Genomic DNA, 12,614 nt, shown 5'->3' with positions numbered 1-12,614 from the left:
CCTGAGCCCAAACCTGAGCACAAAGCTACACCCCCACGCCGCCACTCCCACTGGAGGGAAAGCCTAAGAGAGGAGGAGGGAGTGCACTTTCCTGCTGAGAAAGCCCAGAAAAGGAGCTTGGGCCTGAGCGCTGCTCTCCAAGAGGATGTGACATTCTGTGCTGGGCAAGGTGGGGGTGGGAAAGATGCCCCCAGCTCCTACCAAGGGGGGTAAATAAAACGAGAAGTGACCCCAGCACCCTTCCATAGCCCGCCAGAGTTTCCACCAAACAGTGTGAAAATACGTGTGTTTTTGACTATTCTGGTTAAAAAAGCATAGGTGTTATGTGTAGGTTTGTAAAGCCCACACACATGTGATTTCTAAGTCAACTTCAGTTGCAAAAGCTCTCATCAGCAAGTCCAACCAAGCCCCTGAAAGAAACCCCTCTCTACAAAGATCTCTTTGCATCCTAATTTCTACCCATTCGCTGTGTATTTCTAAACCCATTTCCTGGCTTGACTTTCATTAGCTAGAAAGCAGGAGCTGTTAGCTCCGACCTACCTACCGTAGGACATTTTTTCTCCCCCCCCTCCCCCATTAGCCACTCAGGACGACCTTTTTCTTTTACAGTTGGTAGCATCTGTCTTTAAAGTATGAGCAAAGATCGACCCTTTAAAAACTGATTTCTGATTCTGTTAGGACTAGGTGAACAGTTTCAAAATAAGTCCCAGTTAATCCACTGTAAAAAAATAATTAGAATTTGAGAGGTTGAGAAAAGCTTTATTTCTCCTTAAGTTAATAAAACAGAATTAATCAAAGGATATATGACTTTCCAGGCAATTGTGATGAGCTTTTCATGGGGGGGGGGTGGGATATAAGGAGGAGACCAGGCTGAGGAGGTGGTTGAAACAATGCCGGGGCGCCTAATCCGGGCTCAGTAGATCTTTTCTGAATGAATGGTAATGAAGGATGGTGACTGGGCTTGCAGTCTTTACTGCGGCTTACACAGGAAGATTAATAAAATGACACAGGCTACTCTGTATATTTAGATAATAACAGGAAAGTAACTAGCTATGCATACAGAAAAGGAGGAAAGGAAGACATTAAGGCAGACATCTTCCATTACTTTCTAATCTTAGAGCAGCCAGGAACATGATTAAGGAGAGAGTGGCCACCTTCCTACAGTCTTCGCTTGCCCCAGGGCCCCCAGTGTTCCGGGCATCTGTGAATGAATGAGAGAGTGGGGATAGGGAAGAACAAACTTGATCAATAAAAAGACTGAGCATCAGAGGTAACAACATACTAACTTGGGCCAGTTTGCTGGAGTTTTCTCAGGGAGTTTCAATGGTGGTGTTGGTGCTGGTAATGGAAGAAGAGGTGGGGAAGGAGAGGTTGAAGCCTTCTTTACAACTTGTAAGGAATTAGTTTTGGGGGAAAGTGGGACTCTGGGCACTACCCCTCCCCATTTGGCCAGAAAGAGCCAGTCCTGGGAATTTCTGCCCAGAGAGCTCCCATGAGGTAGGGTCCCGTGTAGGACTTCACCAACCTAGAAGCCAGAGCAGCTTTTCCAGGAAGGAGGAGAAAGTGAAGGCGCACCAGCAGGTGTCAGCTATAGTCCAAATGTAATGAGGCCTACCCTCTGCCCACCCTAAGGGTCCTTGCTATGTGGCTCCAGGAAAGAATATTCTGACATTGACTTTTAAGAGGCCTCTTGCCCAGAGGTATTGTTGAGCACTCCTCTTTTTTCTTTATGTTTATTTTTGAGCGAGCGAGCGAGAGAGAGAGAGAGAGAGAGAGAGAGAGAGACAATGTGTGTGTGTGTGTGTGTGTGTGTGTGTGCATGAGTGGGGGAGGGGCAGAGATAGAGGGGTACAGAGGATCTGAAGCGGACTCTGCACTGTCAGAACAGAGCCCAATGTGGGGCTTGAACTCATGAACCATGAGATCATGACCTGAGCCAAAGTCAGATGCTGAACTGACTGAGCCACCTAGGTGTCCTGTCTCCTCTTAAGCTAAGTGTCTGCCTAACCAGGATAGGTAGGGATGGGACTTTGAATGAAATCCCTAGATGCGGGGGCAGTTGGAAGGAGGAGACTACACAGGCCTGGCACTTAGGAACACAGGATGGGGGTGGAGCCAGAGAAGGGCTGAGCAGGAAGTCCCGAGCAAGAGAGAAATATGATCCCATATTCCTGGCCCTGTATTCTATCACTGGAAGAGGAACACTTCTCCCACTACCCTCACCCCTACCCCCTACAATGGAGTCTTCTCATTGGAGGTCTGGCTTGGTGTCCTCTGGGAAGAAAAGGTGACCCCAGAAGAAAACTCCAATAGTGAGAGATGGGATCCAAAAGAATAGGCCCTGAGACAGGATCTCTGATGATGGAGCCGGGGGCGACAAAGCTCCCAGTGGTCCCAAGAAAGGGAGGGTCTGGGGTGGTCACCTTAGTACTTTGAGAAACAAGAGTGGAGGTTAGATGGCACAGGGGTTGGGTGTGGCTGGGAATGCAGCACTGCCCTATGCCATGGGCCAAACCTCATCTGATGTGGTTGATAGCTAAAGAGACCATGTGTGTTTTGAGAGAAAATCTGACCCAGATGAACTCCTGGTTAAGCCAAGAGAAGCAGTTTGGCCAATGGCTTCAGCGGCCCTGTTAGGAAAAATCTGTAAGTATAAGTCATGGAAGCCAGGACTAAGGGGGTGGAACCTGGTTACAAGGGGTGTGTGCGTGTACATGGGTTGTAGCATGAAGTAGCACTTACATAGCTCTTCTTAAAAGATATAAGGAATCTCAAAAAATTGCAAGAGCTGATGGAAATCTGGGGGGATAAGGCCACTCCAAGATCTACCTTGGCATCACTGTGGCCCAAGTTGGGAGCTGTGGCTCAGCCATGGCCCTGAGGCCAAGATCTTGAAACATAAGCCGATTAAGAGGGAATGGAACACTTCTGACATCCCACTGGCCATTGGCTTTTCTATCCTGCCCCAGATTTCAAGAGACTAGAAAGAAGAGACTTGCTCTGGTGGGTGTCAGTGATAGGTGGCGGTGGAGAAGGTGACTCTAGGAGCTGCATAGTGGGAGGCCTGCAGCCTTCTGTAGAAGCCCGAGATGTGCCTGTGTGGGTGCAAGGCCTCTTCAACCTGACATCTGCCCACTGAGGAGCTAGGGGCACTTTCCTTCTGAATGTGGCCCTGAAGTCTACCCATAGGCAGATGCCAGATACTGAGACCCAAGGGGGCAGGGCCTACAAGGCCCACCACAGCAATAGGAAGAGTTCCAGATCTATGTTCTCCTGGGTGAGCCAGCCTAGGCCTGTCTTCTCCTCTGTAGAATTCAAGAATTGGGTGAATGAACCAGGTCTCTTTCAGCTCTAAAAGTCTAGACCTGATTGTTGAGCAGGAAAAGGATACTGATGATAAGTAACACACACTGAATGTTTGTTATGTGCCAAAATACTGTTTTTAAGTACTTAACCAGTGAGTTAATGTATGCAAGGTGGTGAGAATAGTGCATGGTACATAGCATTGCTGTATAAGTAAAAATCTTCATAACAACCCTTGAAGGTACTCTTATTCCTGCTTTTCAAATGAGGGAACAGGCCTTACTTGCCTAAGGTTACATAGCAGGTTAGTAGTAAAGAATTGAACCTAAGCAGTCCGGACTGAGAACATTTTTGTTCTCTTTAAAATCTTTAGTTAGTAAGAAGTCAATGTTCCCCTTCCCTAGATGGGAGCAATTAATCAGCCTATGGGGTAGTGACATTTAAAAACTTGATTAGGGAGGGAGCCCCAGGAACTATGGGAGTGCTGAGCAGTAAAGGGAACTTGGTGCCTGGACACCAAAGAACCATAGAAGAATCAGGAGAGACTCTTGACCAGCGGTTCACAAATGTAAGCATGCTTCTTAATTGCCTTGGGAGAGAGTGTTTACAAAATGCAGGTCCCAGATATTCTGATTTAATGTCTGGCCTGAGACCCTGGAACCTAAATTATTAACAATTTGAATGCAGGCCTTCATTAAGAATCGTTGGCCTAAAGTAGGGAAAAGAGGGAAGAAAAAGACTGCATTGCCATGGAGGATCAGTGGGGTTGTATCAGAGCCCGATGTTGAAGGTGGGTGTCACAATGGTGCCAGAAACACCCCGTGGAGCCCACCAAAGTCCTGAAATGGGCGCAGTGGTGAAAAAAGGGTGTGGAAGAGAGTAGAGATGACAATCTGCAGTGTCCTCAACCTGCAAAGTCAATGAGATTCTCCCTCTGAGAGCCTCAAGGAAGGCCAGAGGGAATCCCGGAACCCAAGCCCGGTAGTAGGAAAGCCAAATCTAGGCCCTTCCGACCGCGTCGGGATGGGGGGCGCTGAACGCAGTGCTTTTCAAGGCTGTCCGTTCTGGGTATCAGGGATCGCAGTAAGGAAAAGTGGCAAGAACAGCAGCCCAGCCTCAGGGGGTTGGTTAAACGCGGCTTGTCCCACCGCGGGACCCTGGTTTCCTGCTCTTAGCCCAGTGCGCAGAAATCGCGCCACCTCCGGGAAGGCGGAGGAAGTGAGGTGGCCTGCCACCACTACCTTCAGGCTCCGCGGCCTCAGTTCTGCCTCGGCTGCCCCTCCAGGGAAGCGGCCCTCTGGGGGTGGGTGCCGTACCTCCGACCCTCCTCCGAGGCTGAAAGCACCCTGCGATTAGAAGAGGAGGGAGGGGAGTCACATGTCTTTCCCTACCCCCGCCCGCGCCCGGGGCATCTCCGGCGCCGCTGCAGCGGGCGAGACGCTTGTCCTACAGCGCCTCCTCCTGGACAAGGCGCCGACAGTCGAGCAGGGGGACTGAGCCTGCCCGGGAAACCGCGTTCTGAGGCTTCTTCGCGCGGGTGGAGGTCTTCCGCACCAAAGGCTCTGAGCTGGTCCCTCAGTGTTCCCTGGGGCGACCAGAAGTCGAAAGGATCCAGAGAATGCCTCCCATCCCACCCCCAACCTCGTCCCGGCTTGTGGCCCAGGAGAGTGCATCCCTTATTAATTAGGCGAGTCCAGGCGGAAAATCCCTCCAGTTTGTCGTTTATTTATTTATTTGGCCGCTCTATGCTGAGCCACTGGCCCCCTCAGAGCCCTCAAACGTGCTGCTCTAGAGTAACAAAATCCGGGAATGGTCCGCCTGAAGGACTGGCCCGAAGTCTGGCGGTTTGAGTAGACGCCAGGAGGAAAGGCCTTTTCCCAAGCAGAGGCACCAGGCTGGAAAAAAATCTATACACTTCCCCGAGGATCACACATATAAATCTTCTTTTAAGTGTTAAAAGTGTGTGTGTGTGTGTGTGTGTGTGTGTGTGTGTGTGTGTGTGTGTGTTTCTTTTAACACCTTGAAAGATTTGGCTTCCCTTTGGCCACTAGTTCCTATTTGCAGGCTGTTTCTAAATTACATAGTTAAATTGGGACGGGGTGGTGAGTCAAGATGCTTGAAAATAACGTAATCAACGACAATGTGGTTGGCTATATTTAGAATGAAGGCAGGAGTAAAGGCAAGAGGAGTAGCGAATTCTGAGGGAGGGAGGAGTGGCGAGATCAGGTTATATCTTCCTGCTCTGAGTCCGCTCAACCCCTCCCCCCATCTGCGCCTTATGGTTGGATCCCCGGGCTGGGCTATTTCACTGCACATGCGCCACACGCCAAACGAGCGTGCGTGGCAGGCGCTTAGAGCCCTGAACGGTAAGCGCAGCGTGCGCAGCGCTTTGCGGTGGGTGCCACCGCGCACTCCTTGCGTGCTTACCTGCAGAGCAGCTTGGACACCCCGTCTGAGAGAGGCAGAAAACGTACTTTTTCTTTCTTCCTTCCTTTTTTTTTTTCTTCAGCAAAACCTGTATTAAAACCCCCAACGGTCCTTTCTGATTTGCAAGCTCTGTTCCGCCAAACCAACAAAATCGCCATGTTGTCAACGAACACTCTCAAGGTTGTCATTTGGATTAGCGATTTCACATCTACTGCACGGTTTCTCTTGAGTCCTTAATCAAGGCGGGGTGGGGGGGGGATCACCCCCTATGGTCAGAAAGCACAACTTATCCCTCATTCTGCACAGCCATCAAGTCTAAGGGACCATTTCCTAGAAAGAGGGTATCTGTTCACACCAATTCCGGAAAAAGTGGCCCCAAATTGGACTTACATCGGAATTCCGAGTTCTTGGTGGCTTCTCCCTAGCTTCCGGTGCCCTCGCGTGCCCTGCCCCGCGGCCGCACTGCGGCAAGGCCGTAAATACCTCTAACAGCTGCCTGCCTGCCCAGAGTGAAATACTGTCTTTGTTCCGATTTTCCCCTGCTTCTCTAGTTCAGAAAGAATTCTGGCGAAATATACGTGTTTGGAGGAGCATCTGACAAGAAAATACGTTTGGTTTTTAGCCCTGGTGCTTGGCCACATTTATAAGAGCGAGCTTCGTTCTTTTCGCTGGTCCCCGTGAAGAGTGCAAGCCCAGCTCACAGCCTGACCGGTAAACACCAAGGCCCGGACATGCCACCGGCTGCCTGAACTATAAACGGATGAAGGTTCCCACTGAATACGCTGGGAGTTACACTTCCCGGCTTGTGAGCTCTTACAATCCAAGTGTTTCTTATTTAATTTTTAAAAATTGGGTTTAATTTTTTGGGTTGTCCGGAACAATGGGGGCATTTCCGGCAGTAGCAAAAGCGTTAACTGGTCTCCTTCTGGCCCGAGTTCAGATGTGATTTGCAGATTATTTACTCCCTTAAATGCAACCGACCACTTAGTTCCAATAAACTCTTAATGCTACCACAGGAGTTACAAAGAACCCTTCAGTCCTCCATATCTGCCCATGACCTCACCCTCTGCTTCTTAAAAGGACCTGCAGCCCGCCTAAGTTCTTAGTCACTTGGGCGCACTCAGCCACCGAACCCAGGGAAAAGTGAACACTAGGGCTTGGCCATCACAGCCACAACTCCTCCCCACCCCCACACTTGTCCCAGCCCACCTAGGGGGCTCCTTAGGCCAGGGGACAGGCCTACGTGCCTGACCAGGGGCCTGCTTTTCAATAGGCAATGCTTTTTACCAATATGAAACAATGATCTCAACAGCCATTGTACCGTAGTGGTGAAATAGCTACAAAATGCAGACATTCCAAATAAAAAATATCATTCAGTTTCTTATTTGTGAGATCATAGTGATCCACCACAATCCCTCAGACGTCAACTGGCCACAAATAGTGGCCCTCCATTTTGAAACCAGCGTGATTCCATCGTGAATTGCTAAAAATACCTTTCTACAAAGATGTCATTTATTGTTTAGAAATACATTTATGATCAAAACGATTACAAAGGAATATCTGGACTACTAGGACTCGCCGCTGGGTGCTTTGGGGAAGATATTCAGCGGTGCGCAGGTCCATCCCATGCGCAATGCGGCAGATTGTCCACAGGTTTTAATATTTCGCAAGGTGTTCATGAGGGAAGAGTCAAGAGGATTTTGAGAACTGCATCCTTAAGTACTGTTCAAAATGGGTGGGATAAAAGCATTCTTTTTTTCTGCAAAAGATTTTCTTTTGATGCATAGATAATGTTTCAGTTCAGTAATTTTGAAGTAGAGGGTAAAATGTTGCTATACAACGTTTATTTGTAGGCAAACACCACGACAGTGCATTTAGAAAGCAAAACATCTACTCTTTTCCTCTTCTGGCAAATAAGAAAGACACGCGATATTTGAACTTAGACATGGTTTGCATTTCTTAAATATCTATTGCTTTTTACCCAAGACCTGCACCAGCTTTTCTGATACTATTACCTCCCAAAACATGTATACATTTTGCGACATAAAATAATCCAATTTCACCTAACAGATTATTAGATATGGGGGGAAACGTTCTCGTTACAAAAATTCTCTAAAAACTAGAGAAACGGTTTAAAATATTTAAAATTCCATCTCATACATAAAGCTCAATAAAGCCTAGAAATCAGCCAGCATCACTCACCAAAGCCTAGATTAACAAACCAAACACATCTTGGGTATACAGAATCCACCCCACCCCCACCCCAAGCCCCAACCCTCAAAAAACACCTGTTAGCCTCCCAGATACCTTTGACCACAGACAAGCCGCAAAACACTGCTCTATACTATAGAATGCCTTCAAGTGATCCACAGCAAAGCTAAGCCGTCCAGGAACCATCTACCCATTCTTCCCAGGGTGGGGATTGAGGAGCTCTCCATCCAGGCAGTGGGGTCCTATCTGCTGCTCTCCACCTCTCGGAAGCTCGAGAGGAAATGGGGCTTCCCTTCGACTTCTGAGCTCAGCTGGACCCCATCCGGGGCCCCAGGGGATGCCTGCTCAGAGATGGAGTGAAGAGGAAGCCGGGGGCGCAGTCACCCCAAGGTCCCGGAGAAGTATAGGGAGTCGGGGCAGGCTCACTGGGCTGCCCAAGGGGGTGGGCGCCTGGAGGTCCTCGGTGGCAGTGCAGGGGCGCGGGGAGGGGCGACTCTTACCCGGAGGCTGCCGAGCAGGAGGCGGCGGTCGGCCAGGGCGGCTGCAGTAATCCATTGGGCGCTGCCGGGCTACGCGCACTCGGGGCGGCAGGGATCCGCTCGTGTTGGGGAACGAGTCGCGTCGGAACCGCGCGGCTGCAGTCACCCGGAGCAGGCCGGCAGCTCCCGGCGAGCGTTGTCGGCGCCGGCGGGGGCCTCCGAGCCCAGGGCTATTTCCGGGCTCTCCCGCCCGCCGGGCTCCCCACCGGCTCCGGAGGCGGCAGCGGCGCGGCCCGAGCGAAGCGGCGGTGGGGCCACGTTGGGCGCCGGGCGGGAGCGGAGGCCGCCGCGGACCCCGCAATCCCGCAGCCGGCGACTGGATCCCACCTCTGCAGAGACAAAGGTTAGAAAAAGAGGGGGTGAGGCTCCAGGAAGGCAGAATGCGGGGGGAAATTCGCCTGGGAAATCAGGAAAAAGGCCGTGAAGGCGAGCGGCGCCTGCACATGACCAGCCGCAGCCAATGACGACCGCAAATAGGTCATAAAAAGGTCTATTACCAAGTTGTAAATTTTCTTCAAACAAAAAGGAATTTGCTGCAATTCCTTGCGGATTTTGCACATACAGCTCGCAAGCGCCATGTTTTTTCCTCTCTTTCTCTCCCCGCTCTCTTCTGTTCTCTCTCTTCCTCCTCCTTTTCCTTCCTTCCGCCTCTCCTCTTTCTTCCTCTCTGTTCCCCTCTGTTGTCTCTGCGTCTCTTGCCTCCATGGGTCCTGACTCTCACCTCTTCCAGGAAGTATTTCTTTTGCTCTTTTTTGATTTGGCTCGAAACCTCTGCTGAATAGGGCGTAGTGTTAGAGGGGAAATGAATGCGGTGTACTGCCCAGGCGCTCGGGGAGTTGATCCTGGCAGTCACCCCCCTCTGACTCTCCTTGCGCGGGTCACTTGGCTTCTCCTCCCCTCCCCTCGCAGAAAGGCCCGCTCCGGAGCGGCAGCCAAGCACTTTCGGTTTTTGCCCCTCTCGTCTATCTGCAGGCAAGCCAGCCCCCCCAGCGATCTTGCGCAGAAAACCTGGGCTCTGCAGGCCAAGAAAGCCCGCCGTCCCCTTTTCCCTCTCCAACATAAATTGGGGTCCCTCCCATTTCTTTGGGCTTCTGGGGGTAGGAGAGGTACCAACCAGCTCAAATCCTGGTGATGGTTTTAGGTTGCTTGTCAGGTTCTCCAAGATAACAGTCTGAACTCCCAATGCTTGGCAATTTATCTTGGCAGAAATATCCTCCTGGACAGTACCGGGTTAAAGGAGAAGCAGTCTTTCTGGATCCCCTATGAAACCCCTTGCTGTGTCTCCCCTAAGTGCACTTCTTATTTCTATGCAATTTAATTTCCCCCTCTTGCCTTGTCCCCAAAATGTTTGACCATTGGAAAGCCTGCGCAATGCAACACTGAAGAGGAGAGGGGTTCCATTTGTTCGGGAAAAGAGCTGATCCCCATTTCAACCTTGGGGGAAAAAATAGCCTTTTTTCTTCAAAGGCAGGAATCACATTCCTTTTGCACTTCTGATAGGAGCTGCTGCAGAGAACACCAGCTGAAATTAAATGTCCTTGAGGTCCCCAGCATTCTCCTCATCATTAATGCATTCATAGGCATGGCCATCCAGGCTTCAGAACCTGTGTGAAAGAGGTAACCCATCCCTCTAAGCTTTCAAGGACACTGTCTTTGAACTTCTAGTAATGCATTTATAAATATTTGCATTGGATGTGTGTGTGTAGGTTCTCTGCTATTAACATCCTCACACCCAGTAAGTACCTCAGTGGACGTAGACTTAAGCAGGAAATACATAGCACCCTCTGGAGCAGGCCATTTGTATCCCTTGAAAAGGTTCCGATGACCTTGGATGTTTTTTATTAAAGGAATTCGGTTGCCATCTGTCAGCAAAAGTCATATTCCTTCTAGAAACAGTGTGCTCTAGTTTTGCTGGAGGGAACCACAGCAGTAGCCAAAGTCCATTAAAATGTTCTCTGTATTCCCCTGTCTACCCCCAGATGCCGGAACATTCAGCAAACACCAGGGAAGCAGAGGACACAAGCTTGGATGTGAAATAGCAACACCTTCTGCACTGAAGAATAATAAAACAATGTTTTTAATTACAAAAGAAAATGTGTAAGAAAAGTGTAAAAATACGTGGGGCAAGTTTTGGGGGCCCTTTCTAAGCTAGAACACTTTATACTGGTCTGTACATGTGGAACTGAACAGAGATTGTTCACTTCTAAAATATTCTAAGAAATAATCTCAATTGTCAGTTTCCTCCTGCCCAAATAAAAGCGGAGCTTTGTGACCCTCCTTTTCAGCTTGGGGAAGGAGGGATGGGAAAAAGACATTGCATTGTTGAATAGGCAGCCATATTTGTACTTTTTCTCCTGTGCAGAGGTAAGCGGGTGTGCTGGGCTTTGTGGAACCTCACAAAATGGCAGTCCCTGAACTGACTTTTCTCTAGAAACCATTGAGACCCACACCCTCTTTTGTGTGTTCCTGGTTCTCAAAAACAGAGAACCTAAATCATTTCGAAGGCTTGGTTCTTTCATTCAGTGTTAACATTGGAGGGTCCTTTTCTCTGAACGGTTTACAGACCTCTCTAAGCAGACTCTAAGCAATCCAGGGCTGAAAAGCATCGTCTGGGTTTGCAAAGGATTCTCTGAAGGTTTATGCAAATTTCTGCAGCAAAAATGTTTGCTCGCTTTTTGCCGCACCCCTCGGATGTTTACAGATTTGAGCCAATTAGAAGGGTATCTTCTGTGCTCGCCTGCATGAAATACCATGATGGGGGGGGGGATTTCTAGCCACTGTAAGAAAGACAGTGGGGTGTGTGGGGGGGGGGGAAGAGAGAGAGGAAGACAGAGAGAGACAGATGTGTAATTCCTCAAACTCTTTATTTGGAAGCAGATCTATGATTTTCCCAGCTACAAAAAGAAACATATATACCTACATTTATGACCAATACTTTCTGCAATATGTAATCCATGTTTATGTACAAATACACCAAATATATACCCCCAGAATACCAAATTTATGTATGTACAAATACTCTCTAATGCACCAATTACTGCAACAGAGTTTTTTTCTGTACAAGAGCTACAATTTTACTGTGGATTTGGGGCCAATGGGACAAGAAGGTACAACACTTCCAGAGCAACACAGAATACGGAGGAAATGAGGACATTACTACTTCCCCTTCATTCCTTCATTTCCACATCCATTCACGTACCAGGTCTCCTACCTGAGTCTTGCCCCAAATCAGTGACTCTAAAACTGGTATTTGGGGAATATTCTTGAGCAGGAGACCGCGAATTTTGCTAACAGAGGAATCCCCTAAATGGAGGGCAACCGGAGTTTAGCCAGCGAGAAGCTCTAGCCAGCTTGCCACCACCACTGCCGCTGCTACCACCACCCCCACCACCGCCACCGCCCCCCACCCCCACCCCACAGGCTGTTCTCTAGCCACGCTTTCAGGCGCTTGGCACCCTTGCTCTGTAGAAGCCAACAGCAGAGTCTCAGGCGGCACACAGCAGAACGTTTCCAAATCCAGCATGGACATTTGCAGCTGTCTCCTCTTGTGCAAATGTTTCTTAAGCCGCAGGCCGCCCGTGACTTAAAATTGTCTTTTCTGGCTCAGGTCAGCGAATGCCACAGCTACGGCCTCTTCCCTGGATAGAAAGCTAGGTGGTGCCTCACTTCTGGCCCCACCCATGCCGACATTTCCCCGGTCCTTGAAGTGGCAGGCAAATAGCCCCCCAATGCCTGAGGGGCTGATTCAGGCCCAAAACAGATTCCGGGTTTTTTTTTTTTTTTCACCTGTGCAATAAAAACCACTTTGGAAATCAAAATGTACCTCCTTAAAAATAAAAACATCTAGAAAAAGCAAAGAGCTCTTCAATGTCTATCTGATGAGGTGCTGTCCGTTTGGGGGGGGGCAGAAATACTGGTACACTTGAATTTCTCTTCTCCACTACCCCTCTTCCCCCTCCTCTTCCCTCATAAAATGGCAGCTGCAGGAGAAGCCTCCAATGGAAAATGGATATCTTGTTAATAACACATCCCAAACCCCAGCATCAGCACAGGCTCAGCGGAGTAAGCTGTGGTGTAACCTGGACTCTGGGTCTTCCCCCACTGGGCCCACAACTCTGAATCCTTTGCGAAGTT

The sequence above is a fragment of the Prionailurus bengalensis genome, chromosome C1 (genome assembly GCF_016509475.1).
Source record: "Prionailurus bengalensis isolate Pbe53 chromosome C1, Fcat_Pben_1.1_paternal_pri, whole genome shotgun sequence".
NCBI lineage: Eukaryota > Metazoa > Chordata > Mammalia > Carnivora > Felidae > Prionailurus > Prionailurus bengalensis.
The sequence above is the reverse complement of the archived record's forward strand: the minus strand, read 5'-3'. Positions refer to the sequence as shown.